The sequence below is a fragment of the Panthera pardus genome, unplaced genomic scaffold, assembly GCF_024362965.1.
Source record: "Panthera pardus isolate Hobbes unplaced genomic scaffold, ASM2436296v1 HiC_scaffold_21, whole genome shotgun sequence".
Taxonomy (NCBI): domain Eukaryota; kingdom Metazoa; phylum Chordata; class Mammalia; order Carnivora; family Felidae; genus Panthera; species Panthera pardus.
This window is the reverse complement of record NW_026526777.1, coordinates 59,074,743-59,092,003: the sequence shown is the minus strand read 5'-3', so window position 1 is coordinate 59,092,003 and position 17,261 is coordinate 59,074,743. Positions and strand designations below refer to the sequence as shown.

Here is a 17,261-nt window from a genome sequence, read left to right as displayed (position 1 = left end):
TCTAGACCACTGCAGAGGACAATGGTCCACCAGATGCTGGTCCAGGAGCTAGAGCCCACGTAGGCAGATCCAGAGGGTGAGAAGGCTGAGGGTGGGTGATGGTGGTGTATGGGGCCAGTCAGAGATTGGTCACCCAGGGAAGAGCCCCCAGGTCGTGGTGGGGGATAGGAGCAAAAACTGACCTCAGAGTACCCAGCTGTGGATTGCAGGAGGAAAGAGGTCCTGGTGCGTGTTCCTGGCTGCAGCTTCTCTGGGAGGCTCAGGGGTGTGTTCTGTGCCTGCAAAGGGACCTGGAGAGGCAGGCATGGGGGTGATCTTTCTCATCTCTCAGCTGGGGACGTAGACTTTCTCCAAATTTCACTCTGTTTTATACTGAAGAGTCAGCTGCAGGAGCAGAAGCCACTGTGTCTCCAGAGCTTGAGGCAACACCATCTCTGGCATCAGCAGCTCTGTAGGGAGAGGCGCTCTTTGGAGGGACTCCTGCAGGAGTCAGGAGCCAGAAGATGGCCTGGCACCTGTGCAGGGACAGCCAGCAACTGTGCAGAATGAACCAGCTCCTGCTCCGTATTTTGCCTCTGCTCTTGCCTCTGCTCCTGACCCTATTCCTGCTCCTATTCCAGCTCCTGTTCCTGACACTCTTCCTGATCCTGCCCCTGCTCCTGGCAGTGTTTTTGCTCCTGACACTCTTCCTGTTCCTGCCTCTGCTGCTTCCACTGTTCCTTCTCCTATTCCAGATCCTGCCCCTGCCACTGCCTCTGCCCCTCTTCCTGTTCCTACCCCTGCCATTGTTCTGCCCCTGTCCCTGTTCCTGCTCCTGTCCCCAGCCCTCCCACAGTCCCTGCCCCTGACCTTGCTTCTGCTCCTGTTTCTGTCATTACTCCTGCCCCTGCCCTTGGTCCTGTTCTTGCCTTGCCCCTGGCCAACACCCCAGCAGAATGCTTCTTCCACTCCCCATTTGTGCTTTCCTTCTGCTATATTTCAACTATTATTTTATCATTTTGTGTTTTGTATAGTCTTTATTATTAATTTAAAAAGTTGTTTACATGATTGAAATTGTACAATTCCTGGGCATTGAGTACACTCACAACCCTCTGCCACCACAGCACACAATATTGTTGCAGAATATCTCAGTCCCCAAGGGACACCATGTACCCAGAGCCCTCATTCCCCATTGCCCCCTCCCCATACAGCCTCTGGGAACCACTAATCTCCATTCTCTCTCTTTTCCTTAACTACTCTGGATGATTCCTATACCTGGAACCTCGCAATAGATGTCTTTGTCTCTGCCCACACATTCTAAGATGGGACAGACTAATTTTTGTATTTTGTGTATATTTGAAATAGATTTTTTACTCATTTGATATTGAAATCCACAATGGATTTAAAATTGGATGTGCAAAAATGAGACTTCTTTGGTATGAATTGTCATAACCTTGGGGTACAGACCCATGTTCCTTCTGTGACACCACAGCCTGATGCCAGACAGAACATGGCTGTTCCTCCTATGGCAAAAACAGAAAGAGAAGAATGCAGAAAGCTGGGCAGTGACATCACAGAGGGGAAAAGCATTCCTCACAGCCCAAGTCCAGAGAAAGGTTTCACAGGCCTCTGTTCCCAAAATACTCCAAAGTCATGGTGTTCCTGGGATGAAGAGCAAATACATGCAAGTCCAAGGGGAGGCAAACTCCATGGGGAGCAGTTGTCAGAGATGTGGGATGTTCCTGGCAGGACTTCAGGAAAATGAAACCCTAAGGGGGCAGTGCTGGTCACCCTCAGATGGTCAGGTTTATGGTCTGGGGACAGCAGCCCAGGTGACAAAATAAGGAAACCAAGCCCCAGGAGATCCACAGTGAGAAGTCCTGACCTGAAGGGGAGCAGCTGTCCAGTACCAGGAGACTCCATGGAGCCCAGCTGGTCTGTTGCTGGGAGAGACCACAGAGTCCAGGTGGCCCAGTACACAGATAGCCTACAGAGCCCAGTGTCCTCCCTTCCCCAGCCACCATGTCAGGTCCCAGGAAGATGGGTTAGCTCTGCTCCCCTGTGTTCAGAGGGACCTTATGGCAGGAGGATGGGGTGCCCAAGGAAGAGGGACCTGAGTTCCAGAATGATGAGGTGCAGGCCTGAGGTTAGGACAAATCCAAAGTGGAGTTAGGACACTCCAAAGGAGAGTGGGGAGTCTCACCTAGCTTGTCTTACTAGTGATCCCAGGCTGTGCATTAGCCTCAGTTTACCCATTTGTGACCAGAGGACATAACTTGGCCTTCTTGATGGGTTGCTTGTTGGAATCTCTGAGAGATGAGGTGATATCATTGCCTGGTGCCTGGAGGACAAAAGAGCCACATGGCAGGCTGTCACTGGATTATCCAGCGAACAGGCTCTTGAAGACCCTGTTCGGGCCTCTGCCTAGTACCCAGATTCTGGGAACATTCAGCATTGCCTGAGGAGATGGAGATGATCCAGGATGTCAGCAGTTCCCATGTGAAGGAGGGTCAGCCATGGGAGGAGAGCAGGACACATCCTGTGTCAATTTCCAGGGCCTGGGGATTACATACTCTGACCTCACCCCACATAAAGTCTCCTGCTGTGTGGACCTGACCCTCCCTCATTCACTTCCTCACTGTCTCTCCCATTCACTCCCTCATTCACTCACCCCTCTCCTAATTCAGTCGGTGACCTCCGGTCCTTGTCATGTGCCCTGCAAGGTGACTCCATCAGTGACCCAACAGGGTCCCCACATGTGGCATCTTCCTTTGCAGAGTCTGTACATTCCTGTGTTATTTCCCCTCTGACAAGGCTCAGGTCTGCAGGGTGACCATGTCCCCCAAACCAACTGTGTTCCCAGGCCTCGAGGTCCTCAGGGTGTCCATGCTCCCAAGGTGCCAGGAGAGGTTGCTACTGTGGGGAAGGACTGAGCCATCTGGCCGACCTCAGGGTCACAGATGCTATTCTTCCACTTAGGTAGTTGGACTGCGGGGCCATGAGGAGTCATCAGCGAGAATGCAGCACATTGTTGGCTTCAGTTTCGCACATCCAAGACAAAGATTCTAACAGCACCTGACGCACACCGTTGTGCGGTCAAAGTGACAGTCCCCATATGTGTCACTGTGCTGCTTGTATTCTGCTCTGTTTGCATTTGATTATCATCTGTCCTGACTTGAGAGGTCGGGGGCCACCTTCTGTGTGACAGGGTTGTAAACAAGGAATAGGGAGGTCTTACTCTTTCACAGATTTGGATTCTGGAGATTGTTTTTTGTCAATCAAGAGAGCGGACCCACAATTGAATTCAAGAGTATCTAATGTCCAGGAGGAGAAAAGAACCCGAGTAAGGGTCCTCGCTCTGTATTTATTAGGATCAGAAGGCCTGCAAACGTGATGGACGTTATAGCTAATGAAATCCCTGGAGTTTGTTTCTCGGGAGATTTTTTTTTTGTTTAATGATTCAATTTTATTACAAATTATTGGTCTGTTCAAATGTTTTATTTTTCCTGATTCAGTTTGGAAGATTGTATGTTTCTCATAATTTATCAGTTTATTCCATATTGTTCAATTTGTTTGCATATAATTTTTAATAATATTGTCTTATAATTCTCCCATTTGTTGTATGTTGTTGATTCTTATTTCTCCTCATTCATTTATGGTTTCATTTATTTGTCTTCTCTTTTTTTTGAGAAGTCTAGCACAATTTCTGAGTTTTATCTATTTTCCAATTGATTTATCATTTTTGAAAATCTTTTTAAAGAACCTGCTCTTGAATTCATTAATAGTTCAATTTTTTTTCTTAGTTTGTCTTTCTAGATCATAGATTTTTTTTTTTTAATTTTGCAACCAGAAAATTCTGGGACTGTCATTGGTGGCATTGTTTATGATTAGGTGGCAAGTGGTGCAAATAGACTTTGTTCACTTTGCTTATGTAGTAAATCTTATGTTTTGTAAACATTTCAAATTTCCAAATTATTTTTTTTGCAGAAAATTTGAGATAAAGCTACAGATATACTCTGTTTCCACACATGCATTGCCTCCTCCATGTACCCATCCTCTACTGGAGTAGTACAATCTGTTACAATTGATGAACATACTTTGGCTCATCATAATCACCGAAATTCCAGAGTTTACATTATTGTTCCCTTCTGGTGTTGCACATTGTGTGGATTTGGAGAAATGGATATTTGTTTGTATGCACCATTTTGGAATCATACACAGTGTCCCATTGTCCTAAAAGTCTCCTGTATTCCAAATATTCAACACTGTTTCTTCTTGTAAATGGGGCAATCATTGATCTTTTAATTTTCTCTGCAATTTTGATATTTACAGAATGTCTTAGAGTACAAGTCATGCATATGCAGCCTCTTTGACTGTTTACAGGAAAAAGTCACCACTGAAGTAACAGATGGTGTATGATACAGAAACTTACATGCAGGTATGACAAGGATAAAGTTTAAAGTTAATTTTAAAAAAAGTTGTTATAATTGTAAGTGTATGCTCTGAAAAAGAATATGCCAAAAAAACTGGGCAATGTGGAAGAAATGAACAAATTCCTAGACACTTACCAACTTCCAAACTGAAACAGTAAGGAATCATAAATTTAAGTAAACCCACAACCAGCAAGGAAATTGAATCAGTATCAAAAACTTCTCAACAAACAAGAGTCCTGAGCCCGATCAATTCCCAGGGGAACTCTGCCATATATCCTCTCCTTCTCAAACTATTCCATAAAAATAGAAGCGTAATTGATGGGTATTGAGGAGGGCACATTTTGGGATGAGTACTGGCTGTTGTATGGAAACCAATTTAACAATAAATTTCATATTTAAAAAAGGTTTTCTTAAAAAATAGAAACAGAAAGAAAACTTTCAAACTCATTCTATAAATCCAATATGATCTTGATTACAAAGGCAGACAAAGGCCCCATTAAAAAGAAGAATTACAGGCCAATATCCCTGATAAACATGTATGGAAATATTCTCAACAAGATACTAGAAAATTGAATTCAAGTACATTAAAAGAATTATTCACGATGATCAGGGATTTATTCCTGGACTGCAGGGCTGGTTCAATATTTGCAAATCAATGAAGGTGATAGAACCACAGTAATAAAAGGAAGAATAAAATGATATTATCCTGTCAATAGATGCAGAAAAAGCATTTGACAAAGTACAGCATCCATTCCTGATTAAAAACAACAACAACAACAACAACAACAACAACAACAACAACAAAGTAGGGGCAGATGAAAAATCCCTCAACATCACAAAGACCATAAATGAAAGACCCTCAGCTAATTTCACTTTCATTGAGGAAAAACCCAGAGCTTTTCCCCTATGGTCAGGAACAAGATAAGGGTGCCCACTCTCACCATTAGTAATTAATAAGTAGTAGAAATCTTAACCTCAGCAATCAGACAACAAGAAGAAATAAGGGTCATACAAATTGGCAAGGAAGAAGTCAAAATTCCAGTATGTGTGAATGACATGCTACTCTATGTTCAAAACACAAAAGATCTCCACCAAAAAATTTCTAGAACAAATCCATAAATTCAGCAAAGTTGCAAGATATAAAATCAATGTGCAGAAATTTGTTGCAATTCTATACCATGTAACAAAACAACATAAAAATAAATCTAGGAATCAATCCCATTTACAATTGCACCACAAAACATATTATTCTTAGGAATACACCTAACTAAAGAGGTATATACTCTGAACACTACCACCCAAATCAATCTGAAAATAGACTACCCAAATCAAGGTACACATTCATGCTATCCTTAACAAAATACCACCAGCATTCTATGCAGAGCTAGATCACACAATCCTAGTTTGTATGGAACCACAAAAGACCCTGAATAGCCAAAGCAATCCTGAAAAAGAAAAAGAAAACTGGAGGCATCACAATTCTGGATCTCAAGCTATATTCCAAAGCTGAAGTCATGAAAACAGTATGGTACTCGAACAAAAATAAACACAGACTAATTACTGAAACTGAATACAATACTCAGATATGGACCCTCAACTATATAATAAGCTCATCTTCAAGAAAGCAGGAAAGATTATCTAATGGAAGAAAAAAAACAGTCTTGGGTGCCTTGGTGACTCAATCATTTATGAATCTGACACTGGCTCAGGTCATGAACTCACCTTTTGTGAGTTCCAGCCCCATATCGGGCTCTGTGCTGACAGATCAGAGCCCTGAGCCTGCTTCAGATTCTGTCTCTATGGCTCTGTGTCCCTCCCCCACTTGTGCTCTGTCCCTCTCTCTCAAAAATAAATAAAGATTAAAAAAATCTCTTCAACAAATATTTTTGAGAAAACTGTACAGTGAAATGCAGAAAAATGAAACTGGATCACTTTCTTACACCATGCACAAAAATAAACTCAAAATGGATGAAAAAACAAATTTTGAGACAGGAAACCACCAAAATCCTAGAGGAGAACACATGCGGCAATGTCTTTGACCTCTCCTACAGCAACTTCTTACTAGACATGTCACTGGAAGCAAAGAAAATAAAAGCAAAAATGAACTATTGGGACTTCATCAAGATTAAAAGCTTCTGCACAACAAAGGAAACAATCAGCAAAACTAAAAGTAAACTGAAGAAATGGGACAAGATCTTTAGAAATAACACATCTGATAAAGAGTTTGTATCCAAAAATCTATAAAGAACTTATTAGACACCCACCTAAATTAAAACAAACAAAAAAAAACAATAAAAAAACAACAATCCATTGAACAAATGGGTAGAAGACATAGATAAACACTTATCCAAAGAAGACATCCAGAGAGCTAATGCTCACATGCAAAGAAGCTCAACATCATTCATCATCAAGGAAATACAAATCAAAACCACAATGAGATATCATGTCACACCTAAACAAAAGTCTTAAATTAACAACTCAGGAAACAACAGATGTTGTCAAGGTGGGAGAGAAAGGGGAATCTTTTTGCACTGTTGGTGGGAAGGGAAACTGATGTAGTACTCTGATAAACAGTATACAGTTTCCTTAGAAAATTAAAAACAGAACTACCCTATGGCCCATCAATTACACTACTAGGGATTTATTCAAATGATACCAAAAAGATGTTATGACGGGGCATATGCTCACCAAAGTTGAAGTGAGGTCCTTAACCACTTTTCAAAGTCAGACACTTCAATTCCACACGGGAAAACTGAAGAGTACTTCAGCTTGTTCATGCTGTACTCCTGAGTGTAGCAGCAGTGGGAAGTCTGTACTTCAGGGTAGAGGGATGGAGGGGCTGATCCAGGCACAGGTGCAGGGCTGCTCCAGGTAGACTCACCAGAAACAGGGTTGTGAGAATATCACAAGACAGTCAAGTTGAAGCAGAGCATGGCTCCACCTCAACTTGTATAAGCCTTTGTAGACCCCTGTTTTCTGCTGTGAAAATGAAGAAAGCACTGTGGGGAGTTGCTATGCAAATTCATGGTGATGGTCATCCCAACTCCAATTCATCAAATGGCCCCATTCTACCTGCTCATGCCCACAACCAATGTGTCTTCATAGACAACCTTCCTGCACACACATCTCCCTGGCTTTGTTTCTCTCTGCCTGTGCAGCTGTTCTCCCTGTGGTAGCCTGAGTGAAAGCTGAGAAAATCCCATGTATTCCACCCTGGCCCTGAACCGTGGCCATGTGGATTCCAAGACACATGTTACTTGTTTGACCCTACCCAACAGGGTCCCCCAATCCTGCAGTCACCCACTCTGTCACTATCTATTTCTACTGGAGTGCTCCTCACCACATCCATGTGCTTGGGGCGTTCACATTCCCTAGCAAACCGCTCAGGGTAGGTTTCCCTCCACAAACTAGTCCATCACTCAGCACTCTACATCCAGCCCCTGAGCTATCATTGAAAGATACAGTCTAATAGAATCTAGTTCTATGCAATATGGAGTAATATCTGAACAGTAGCTCTTCATCCAAGGGCTCCACTAACCCCACAATCTTTATTAAATGCCTTCACGCATTGTCCTTGTGAACAGGACAGAGAACTACCCTGAACCCAGAGTGGGCTTGATTTGTTGTTGGGTAAACAATGCATTAAATCCAAATGGATACGAGACTCAGGGCAGATGCAGCCTCAGGACAGCATGGTAGGGGGTGGGGAGTAAAGCCACAGCTCTGAAATGCCCAGGAACACATATATGGGGCACATTTCAGACTCCGGATTCCTCACACAGACATCAAGTAGGCACTGCCCATGGGCACCTACCAGCCCATGCTCCTTAGGGCAACAGGTGGGGTGTGGTGGTCACTGGTATCCTCGTGTCCTACGTTGGGCTCTGTGCCCAACCTTCAGCTTCTCCTTCCTGAGTGACTTCAGCCTTCTGTATGGACTGCTCTGCATAATGGCTCACTTAGGCCACTGGTACAGGGGCAGAAGTGCTTGCCAGGTAGGTCACCCCCAAGGCACGCTGAACCTCTGTGTGGCCGGCCTTGGGGGATGCAGGAATTACTTCTGCCCAAAATTCTGCAGGAGCAGACGGTGACCATACAGGACACAACCTCTTTGCTTTGCAGGTGGATTTGGAGGCTGTAAGGGAAGTTCTTCCAGCCAGGATGGCTGTGAGAATACTGAAGGCACAGCATGAGGTTGGAGAAGTCTCTGTCTCCAGACAAGACAGCCCAGGAGCAGGCATGTCACCATGCCGCAGGCATTCAGCTTCCCTCAACACAAGCCACTGAGCATAAAAAGAGCTTGGGATCAAAGTGGGTGGAACGGTAGGTTTACTGGCTTCTCACCTTTTGAAATCAGCAGGTACCTATTTTAACTACTCCAGTGCCTTTTTTTATACAAGTTGAATTTCCCCTCCCCGTCCCCATATCTGGTCCTACATCTCTTCAACCAAGTGATCATTTAAGAAATGTCTTGGATGCCCTGTGGCTCTGCAGCCTCAGTGGGGTTGAGACCAGGCAACTGTACAGCTGTAAGTGAGGGGTTTCTGGGGCGGGGCAGCCTGCTCACATACTAAGATCTGCACTGTAGCCTCTGGCTCCTGCTGTCCTCTTCTAGAAGAAAGGGATTGTGGCAGCACGGAGCCAAAATAAGAGACTCACACGCCTAGAACCAAGTTTGTCCTTTGCCCCTCATCACTCCTCCACCTACAGCACCCCCTAATACACCCAGAACGGTCCTTGGGGAATTTACAGCACAGTCAGCATCAGCACCAGGACCTGGACTCCTTGTCCTCAGTGCAGTCAGTGAAGGGGCCAAAGGAAATCTCAGGAAATAGGATTTGGAGATGGGGTATGCTGACAGCTCTCGACCTGTCCACCAGCATGGAGACTCCATCCTCAGGATGAAAGGTATTTGGCCATGACCAGGGCTCCAGGGAACCCATGGCTTCCTCAGGGCTCTAACAGTTCTGAGCTTTCAGAACCGTAATCCCACCACGGCAAAGCACGCATGAGGAGAAGGATCATGGAGGAGCATCATGAATTTAGGACCTTAGCTTTAAGCCTTGTCTCTTCCTCACACTCAACCGTGCACTGCTGGCACAAGGCACAAGGTGTCCTTGGACTGAGGTCCCCAGAATTAGCTGCTAAATGAAAACCCAGTCCCTTTCTCCTGACACCTTGAAGAGCAAACACGTCACCTGGGGTTATGGTGCAGGCACAGTGGGCAGAGGGAGCAGGTGGCTTGTTGCTGAGTCAGAATTAGCTTGATTTTTTGTTCCTGCTTTCCTTTCCCACTGTTGTCTCTGCAAATTACTGATTTTGTGCCTGTGGCTTCCATTGAGTTTTCCAGAAAAAAAGGAGTTATTAATGTAAACAATCTTGGCCACAGCAACAAAATGTCCTGAAGTGTTGAATTGTCATTTTATCACCAGGGCCCAACCTTTGCTTTCAGTAAAAGAAAAGAAGATGTACTTTTTCTTGAGGAAAAAAAGAAGTAATTGTATCCTAAAGTAATGTTGATTATTTAGTGAGAGAAAACTTAGGGTTGCCTGGGGCGCCCACTGCATTGGGCATTCGACTTAACCTCAGATCATGATCTCGTGGTTTGTAGGTTTGAGCTTCGCATTGGGCTCTCTGCTGTCAAAACAGAGCCCACGTAGGGTCCTCTATCTGCCTCTCTCTGCCCCAACCCCACTGGTTGTCTCTCTCTCTCTCTTCATAATAAATAAAGAAAGTAAAAAAAGAAAGAAAAATGAGGAGGGAAAATTTAGGACAAGAGAGAACTCCAGACTCAAAGTCTGTGACAGATCGTGACCCTGACGTGACTAGAAGTCAACGTGCTTAGAAGTGAACATGGCCAGAAGCTGACACAACTCAAGGACATCAGAACTCTGCAGAATGACAAAAGATCTCTACAAAAAAATGCACCAGACCTCAATCTTTCCCTGACGATGTCAGAGAAAAGTGAAACTATATTAGGATTTGCTGCCATGGGACTTTTGAGAGAATTTTTATGGGAGACTTCCTATCCCCAGAGCAGAAATAATAACATTCATATTTTACAATCATTGAGATAGGTTCACCAATGTACTCAATCAGAAAGCACTCCTTAAGTTATAAATGATTAACAAGCAACAATGCACTTGGTTCCCCAAACAAGGAACTTATGATCTGGATATCTAGGAAAGAGTACAGAAAACATTAAAAGCTCAACATTCTGAGGGGGTAATACCCTCAACCCCGAAGTAATCCTCACTCAGTCCCTTGTCCATTCTGCCCTTGTTCCCTTGAGTTCAGACAATGTATATGAAGATGTAGAATTACCCAATAGAGAGGGGAAATAAACTAAGCTTTTATAGTCAGCCTGTGCCTTTGGTGCCTTTATAGCCAAAAGATACTCCTCCCCCCACTCAAAAGGGTTAGAAGGTATTGAGCGTCCAGAAACCTCACTGACTAGCTCTGATAAAGTCCTCACCCCAATGCAAAAGTACATTAAGGATGCCCACAAGGCCGGTGACTTCCAGCCATTTCACACTGTGAGGCAAAATGGGCAATATGTCCATGAAGTCCTGCTCTGCCAAATAGTAAAAGAATTGCAGAAATCAGTTCAGTTGAATGGTCTCCACGGCCCTTTTAAAATCATCAGTTTAGAACCTATTTGTGGCACTTATTCCATGTCTGCCTGTGATGGGGGCTCTCTTATGAAAATCATTTTGAGCCCAGCCGTCCATGCTGTGTATGTCCAAGTGTTTTATATGCTTGTGTGACTCATGTCATGCATAACTTTGATGCTGCTATCCTTGTGTCTTTTGAACAATTTTATGGCCCAGGACACTATTCCCAACTAAGGCAGCTAGCCCAGCTTCGAATAATTGTCAAACAACAATGCACTAAAATAGTGTGTCATATTCTACACAGGCCATCCCTATTGAAGGGGACTCTAACTGTCTCTCCCCGTTTCTCCCAATATCTAACTTTATGTGGGAGCTTCTCTCTCATTCATTTCCTGGGCCAATGACTATAATGAATAGAGCCAATTATCTCTGATTAGTGTACCTCAGGATGGAGACTTTAAGGAATATGCCCTAGCAGCCACTGAAACTCCTTTTTCTTTGGGGAATGTCCCTGTCTTCTCTGGCCTGACATGGACTGCCTAACCACTAGTGCAAAACCAAATAAACAAAACAAAACAAAAATCTGTACCTGCTCATGTATCTGAGGTGACAGGCTTTGGGACCATGAGAACTCTTTCTCTACCTTTGTCTGCCTCCAGGCTACTTGGTGGCACCTCACTTTTGCTGCCTTCCCTTCCCCCTCTAACAATTTCTGCACCACCTGGGGTGAGGTCTGCATATCTGGCTCTTCAGTGTCTCAGGCAGCATTACCTACTACCTCCACATTGTCAAAGAGCAAAAAGTTTCCCCCTTAGACTTTCACCACCCACTTCAGATTTCCTCACTGGTTCCACAGGAAAAAAATGACAATGGTAAACTTTTAAGAGGACAGAAATGAAATAAAATTAGGATAGACGTGCATTTTATTTATTTTAATATAATTGATTGATAAATTGATTTGCAGACAACACCCAGGGCTCATTTCTTTTAAATGATCAGAATTGAATAATAAACATTCATTCTACTAAGGTTTACTGAAGGTCAAATTAGCTCATGTTATGTGTTCCAATTTGTTACCAAAAGGATAATGTAAAGCAATGTTTAACTTTGTCTATCTATACTTTTCATGGGTAATTGTTTAAATGCCCTTCAGGGACTTTGGTATGCTTACACGTTAGTTTTTATTTAAATGATAAATTAAGTTAAGTCCATTGGACATTGAGGTCTCTACCACAACAAATAGAATGCTGAAGCATTGCTTAGTAAATATAGATTTGTGCTATGGGTTTCTATGGCAAAAAAAAAAAACAACCTAAGGTTACTAAAATGTATTAAAAATATAATTTGTGGTTCATAAGTCTGTCACCTACAAAATTTCTGATATAGCAGAGTTCACAAATGTTACTGCTAAGTTTTCACTAGAGACTAAGGTCTCTAAGCTTTAAAATTCTGCTAAATGTAATTAGGCTAATGTAAATAAAGAAAGTCATTCTGTGTATAAAAGACTAAGAGATATGTAAAAATGGATATGAAAATAAAAACATATTTTGTTAAAGATATAAATAAAAATAAATAAATAAATAAACAAACAAACACGATCTTAACAAATAGGGTTAAAAAAAACAGAATAGCATGCCCTTTTGAGTTGTTTAATTAAGGCTTGGTCAGAATTATGCATTCCTTTTAATCTATAAGGCGAAGCAATTGTAAAATGAGAACATAAGCTCAAATATATGTCAAAAAAGGGGGGGGGGATACCTTGGCTGTCTGCATAACAACCTCAGCTCCTTTTTCTGCTGTGATTATTCTTAACTTTTAAAATCTTAATCCTCAAGGACTAACCACAGCTATGCCACATTCTTCAAAATCAGAGAAACCTTCTCATCCTATGGTGCTATGCAAAACCCCTGGAGGGGGGCCCACACAGACTGGGCCCACTAAACTTCCACCTGGGGTGAGGATATGCTTGTGTTCTTTTAGGACTGTGTTCTTTCTTGGACTTCTGTGGGTTCCCTCTCAGTTGGTAAAGCTGTACCTTGGCATGGTGGAGACCACCATATCTTCCAAATGACCAGGACTTCCAGAAAATGAGTCTCAATGGGAAACCACGCCCCCCTTTTTGGAAGAACCCTCTTCATTGACTCTTCACCCTGAAGCCACTTCACAAATGCAAGTCTTTGTCCCTGATATAACATTGGGAAGCCTCAAATGTCTGTCTAACCAAGCAAGCATCCTCTTACAACACAATGGTATTGCATATACTTCTGAAATGCATCTGATAGCCATGATCTCAATCACTGACAGGAATTCGATACAGGTAACCCTGATTCTTCTCCTTGCCCTCATTTGTCCAGGCCAAGCTCAATATTTAGATTATGCTCATCTACATAACACACCTATATGTGACAAGCTTAACACTCCTAGATGGGGTTATACCTATTAGCAATAATGACATGGAGATCATAGGAGGAGCCAAGCTTAAACCACCCTTCCAAGCTGAACAAGGGTATTGGATTTATATGCCCAGACCACAATGGTGGCTTACTTCAGAACCTCCTTCGGTGTGTTACTAAACTGAGCAACTCATATGCTTGTCTCAAATGAAGAATCAACTGACATTTACATGTATAGCCCAAAACCTCTCCAAGGCCAGACAATTTAAAATTTTTCTCAGCCACAAATTTTGATATACCTCAAAAACAAACTTATCTCACACTCCTAATCCTCTAGCTTGCTCTAGTCTCAAGTATTCATACCACCGCTGGAATAATATTCCTTGGACAACCTGGTACGGAGAGACTGAGCATAATATTTGCTAGGTCACTTGGACTTTAATTGACTGGGGTCCCAGAGGCCACCTTGAAACAAAATATTCGAATAAGACCATATCCTTCGACCAGTCTAGTAAGAAAAATATTTTTTTTTTGGAAGGACAGAGGTTGGTCTGGCCCTATATTTCTACTCATAAAGGAAAATGTAAAATGGTTGTTAATCTTTGAGCCCTAGGCCTTCCCTTCTTGACTCATAGTGTTAGCCATGATGAAATTTATATAAATAAACATATTAACAAAACATGGGCCTCCTGGCACAATGACCAACTTGCATGAGCCACTATTTGCATTCCTTCTCCCTACATTCTCTTTATTACCTCCCTTTACAAACCCAACCAATAGAAAATAAGTGTAACATTTCTACCACCATGGGTGGGTTTATGTCCTGAGTAAATAAATATAACATCTACCAATTAAATTTATTCTCTTTATTAGTTCTTAGTGTGTCTCAGACTGGGTTCCTTTTAATAGCTCTGAGCCCTGTATGCATCCATCAGGACGAGGCTCACTTTCCAAGCTTGTTCAACACTGGTATTCAGCTGTAAGGCAAAAATGATTTGTTGGCCGTTTAATCATGGGCACCTTAGCAGCAGTAAGCATTATCCCCTCTGCCACTGTCACTGGAATCAGCCTGCATCAAACAGCCCATGTCCTCGTTAAATTTGTGGTCAATACTACCAAAAAAAATTAATAAACCAAATTTCTATTGATAGACAAGCTTTGGCCTGCCTTGAAGCTTTTGAAGCTGCAGTGGAGTTTATTGGAAAAAGGCCTTGTTCCTCCACTCTACACTGCCCCGTGACCCTAACTACCAGCATATTTACATAACTGCCATTCCTTATAGTCACTCCCAATCCTGGGATGCTTTCCAGACACATCTTTACAGTGTTTTTTTTTCATTTGTATGCCTCTAACATTATAGGAAATTTGGTTGTGACATTGAGCCAACAGCTACAATATACAGACGACCAAATTAGAAATGAATGGCCTGATTCGTGGGCAATGTGGCATGAATTAAATCTTTTCTCACTTACAGCCAGCACACATGTCAAATTCTGGATAACTCTGGGAAGCAGAATAATTATACCGTGTCTCTTTTTGTATCTTTGCAGAGTCACCCGCCAAGCCACCCAAAAACAAAAGAAGGACCAGGAACTTATCATGATGGTCTGTGAACAAAAAACTAGAGAAAACCAAGAAAAAAAAAAAGGTCGGACTGTGGGAATTGAGTATAGGAATACTTGAGCTTGTACAAATGGGTTAACAAGGCTAAGGATGAAAGCATCCAAGTTTAGGTAAGCAGGGCAAAAGTGCCCTGGGCATGGAAAAAGACAGAGGAATAGGAAGTCGCAGGATGAAAGCATCCAGAAGAGGTAAGCAGGGGGAAAGCACCCCCAGCATAGAACAAAGACACAGGAATAGGAAGACACAGAGTGAAAGCATCCAAGATTACGTAAACAGGGCGAAAGCACCCCCAGCATAGTACAAAAGCAGAAAGCTGCTTTCAGAAGATGGAAGCTCCAGACTAGGTATACAGGTAAAGAGGGATAAAGACAGCCTCAACAGGGTGAAATCATCTGGAGCAGAGATAACTAGGAACAGAAACCTGCCTTCTTAACTCTGAGGTAGCATTCTCTGTCTTATCCGTAGGCAAATTAAGATAAACAGCCAATGTGTCTCTTGCCTGTCATGAACAGCCATCTGCTGGATGCCAGGATTTTTTTTTTTGACCCAAACCCTAACACCACATAACATAAAAAGCTCCTTTCTCTCACACACATAGGTTAATAATGACGCTTTTATTCTTTCTACACATCCATCATATTGGTAAGCCTTCTGATGCTAAAAATACAGAGCAAGGACCCTTACTCAGGGCTCTTTTCTCCTTCCTGACAGTAGCCACTCTTTTATTCAGTTCTGCATCCACTCTATTTCTAGACAAGAGAAACATTGAGAATCCAAGTCTGTACAAAAGCAGGATCCTCCCTGTTCCTTGTTTATAATCTTATCACACAGAAGAAGGACCCAAACTCGCCAAGTCGGGACAGAACATGATCAAATGCAAAGAGAGCAGGCTGCAAGCAGGGACACAGGATGGGAACTGTCACTTTGACAGCACAAGGGTGTGTGGCAGGTGCTTTTAGGGTCTTGGTCTTGGATTTGGGAAACTGAAGCTGGCAATGCACTGCAGTCCTGCTGATGACACCTCATGCCCCCAGAGTCCACCTGCCCCTGCAGAAGAGTCGCATCTGTGACCCTGAACTCTGCCAGAGGATTTGGTCCTTCACCACAGTCACAGGAACATCCTCTCTTGACAGCCTGGGAGCACAGATATCCTGAAGACCTCAAGCCCTGGGGACAGAGCTGGTCAGGGGGACACGGTCACACAGCAGACTTGAGCCTCATCAAAGGAGGTAGAGCGCAGGAAGGCACAGACTCTGCAAAGGAAGATGCCTCATGTGGTGACCCCTTGGGGTCATGCTCATGGATGGAGTCAGTGTGCTGGGCACATGGCAGGGACCAGAGATCAACTGCTAAATGAGGAAGAAGTGAGTGAATGAGGGAGTGAATGAGAGAGGGAGTGAAGAAGTGAATGATGGAGGTCAAGTCCACACAGCAGGGGAATTTATTTGGGCTGAGGTCAGAGGGTGTAACAGCCTTGGCCCTAGAAGGTGGCACAGGGTGTGTGTCCTGCTCTCCTCCCATGGCTGGCCTTCCTTCATGTAGCACCTGCTGACATGCGGGATCATCTCCATATCCTCAGACAATGCTGAATGTTCCCAGAGGTGGGAACCAGGCAGAGACCTGAGCAGGGTCTTCCAGGAGTGCCCTGCCCTAGAGGATCATGTGGCAACCTGCCAGGTGGCTCTTTATGTCTTGTAGGCACCGGGCAATTATTCAACCTCATCTCTCAGAGAGTCCAACAGACAACCGATCAAGAAGGCCAAGTTACGTCTTACAGTCAGATGTGGACACTAAGGCTAATAGCACAGCCTGGGTTCACTAGTAAAACAAGATAGGTGAGCATCCCAGTACCCTTGACTTTCGATTGTCCTAACATCAGGCCTGTATCTCAGCATTCTGGAACTCAGATCCCACCTCCTGGAGCACCCCACCCTCCTGCCATGAGGCCCCTCTGAACTCAGGGGAGCAGAGCTGAGTCATCTGCCTGGGACCAGACATGGTGGCAGGAAAGGGAGGACCCTGGGCTCTGTAGGTTTTCCCAGTATGGGACCACCAGGGCTCTGTGGTCTCTCTTGATACCAGATGACCTGGGCTCCATGAACTCTCCTGGTACTGGACAGCTGCTCCCCTTCAGGTCAGGACGTCTCACTGTGGATCTCCTGGGACTTGGTTTCCTTATGTTGTCAACGGACCTGCTGATCCCCAGATCATAAAACACC

The 17,261-nt window shown here is 43.6% G+C and overlaps 2 long non-coding RNA genes across 2 annotated transcripts in view; both read left to right on the top strand.

The window, feature by feature from the left end:
* LOC109261525 (uncharacterized) overlaps positions 1-1,047 on the top strand; it is a 265,266-nt gene extending 264,219 nt beyond the window's left edge. The window contains exon 3 of the long non-coding RNA XR_008424689.1: positions 379-1,047. This is a non-coding gene — a long non-coding RNA (uncharacterized LOC109261525). The remainder of the gene's footprint in view (positions 1-378) is intronic.
* Positions 1,048-4,298: 3,251 nt separating this feature from the next.
* On the top strand, positions 4,299-15,419 carry LOC109261044 (uncharacterized). The gene is made up of 4 exons (XR_002077232.2): positions 4,299-4,417; positions 8,535-8,723; positions 14,970-15,167; positions 15,247-15,419. It is a non-coding gene; the product is annotated as an uncharacterized LOC109261044 (long non-coding RNA).
* Positions 15,420-17,261: the final 1,842 nt, after the last annotated feature.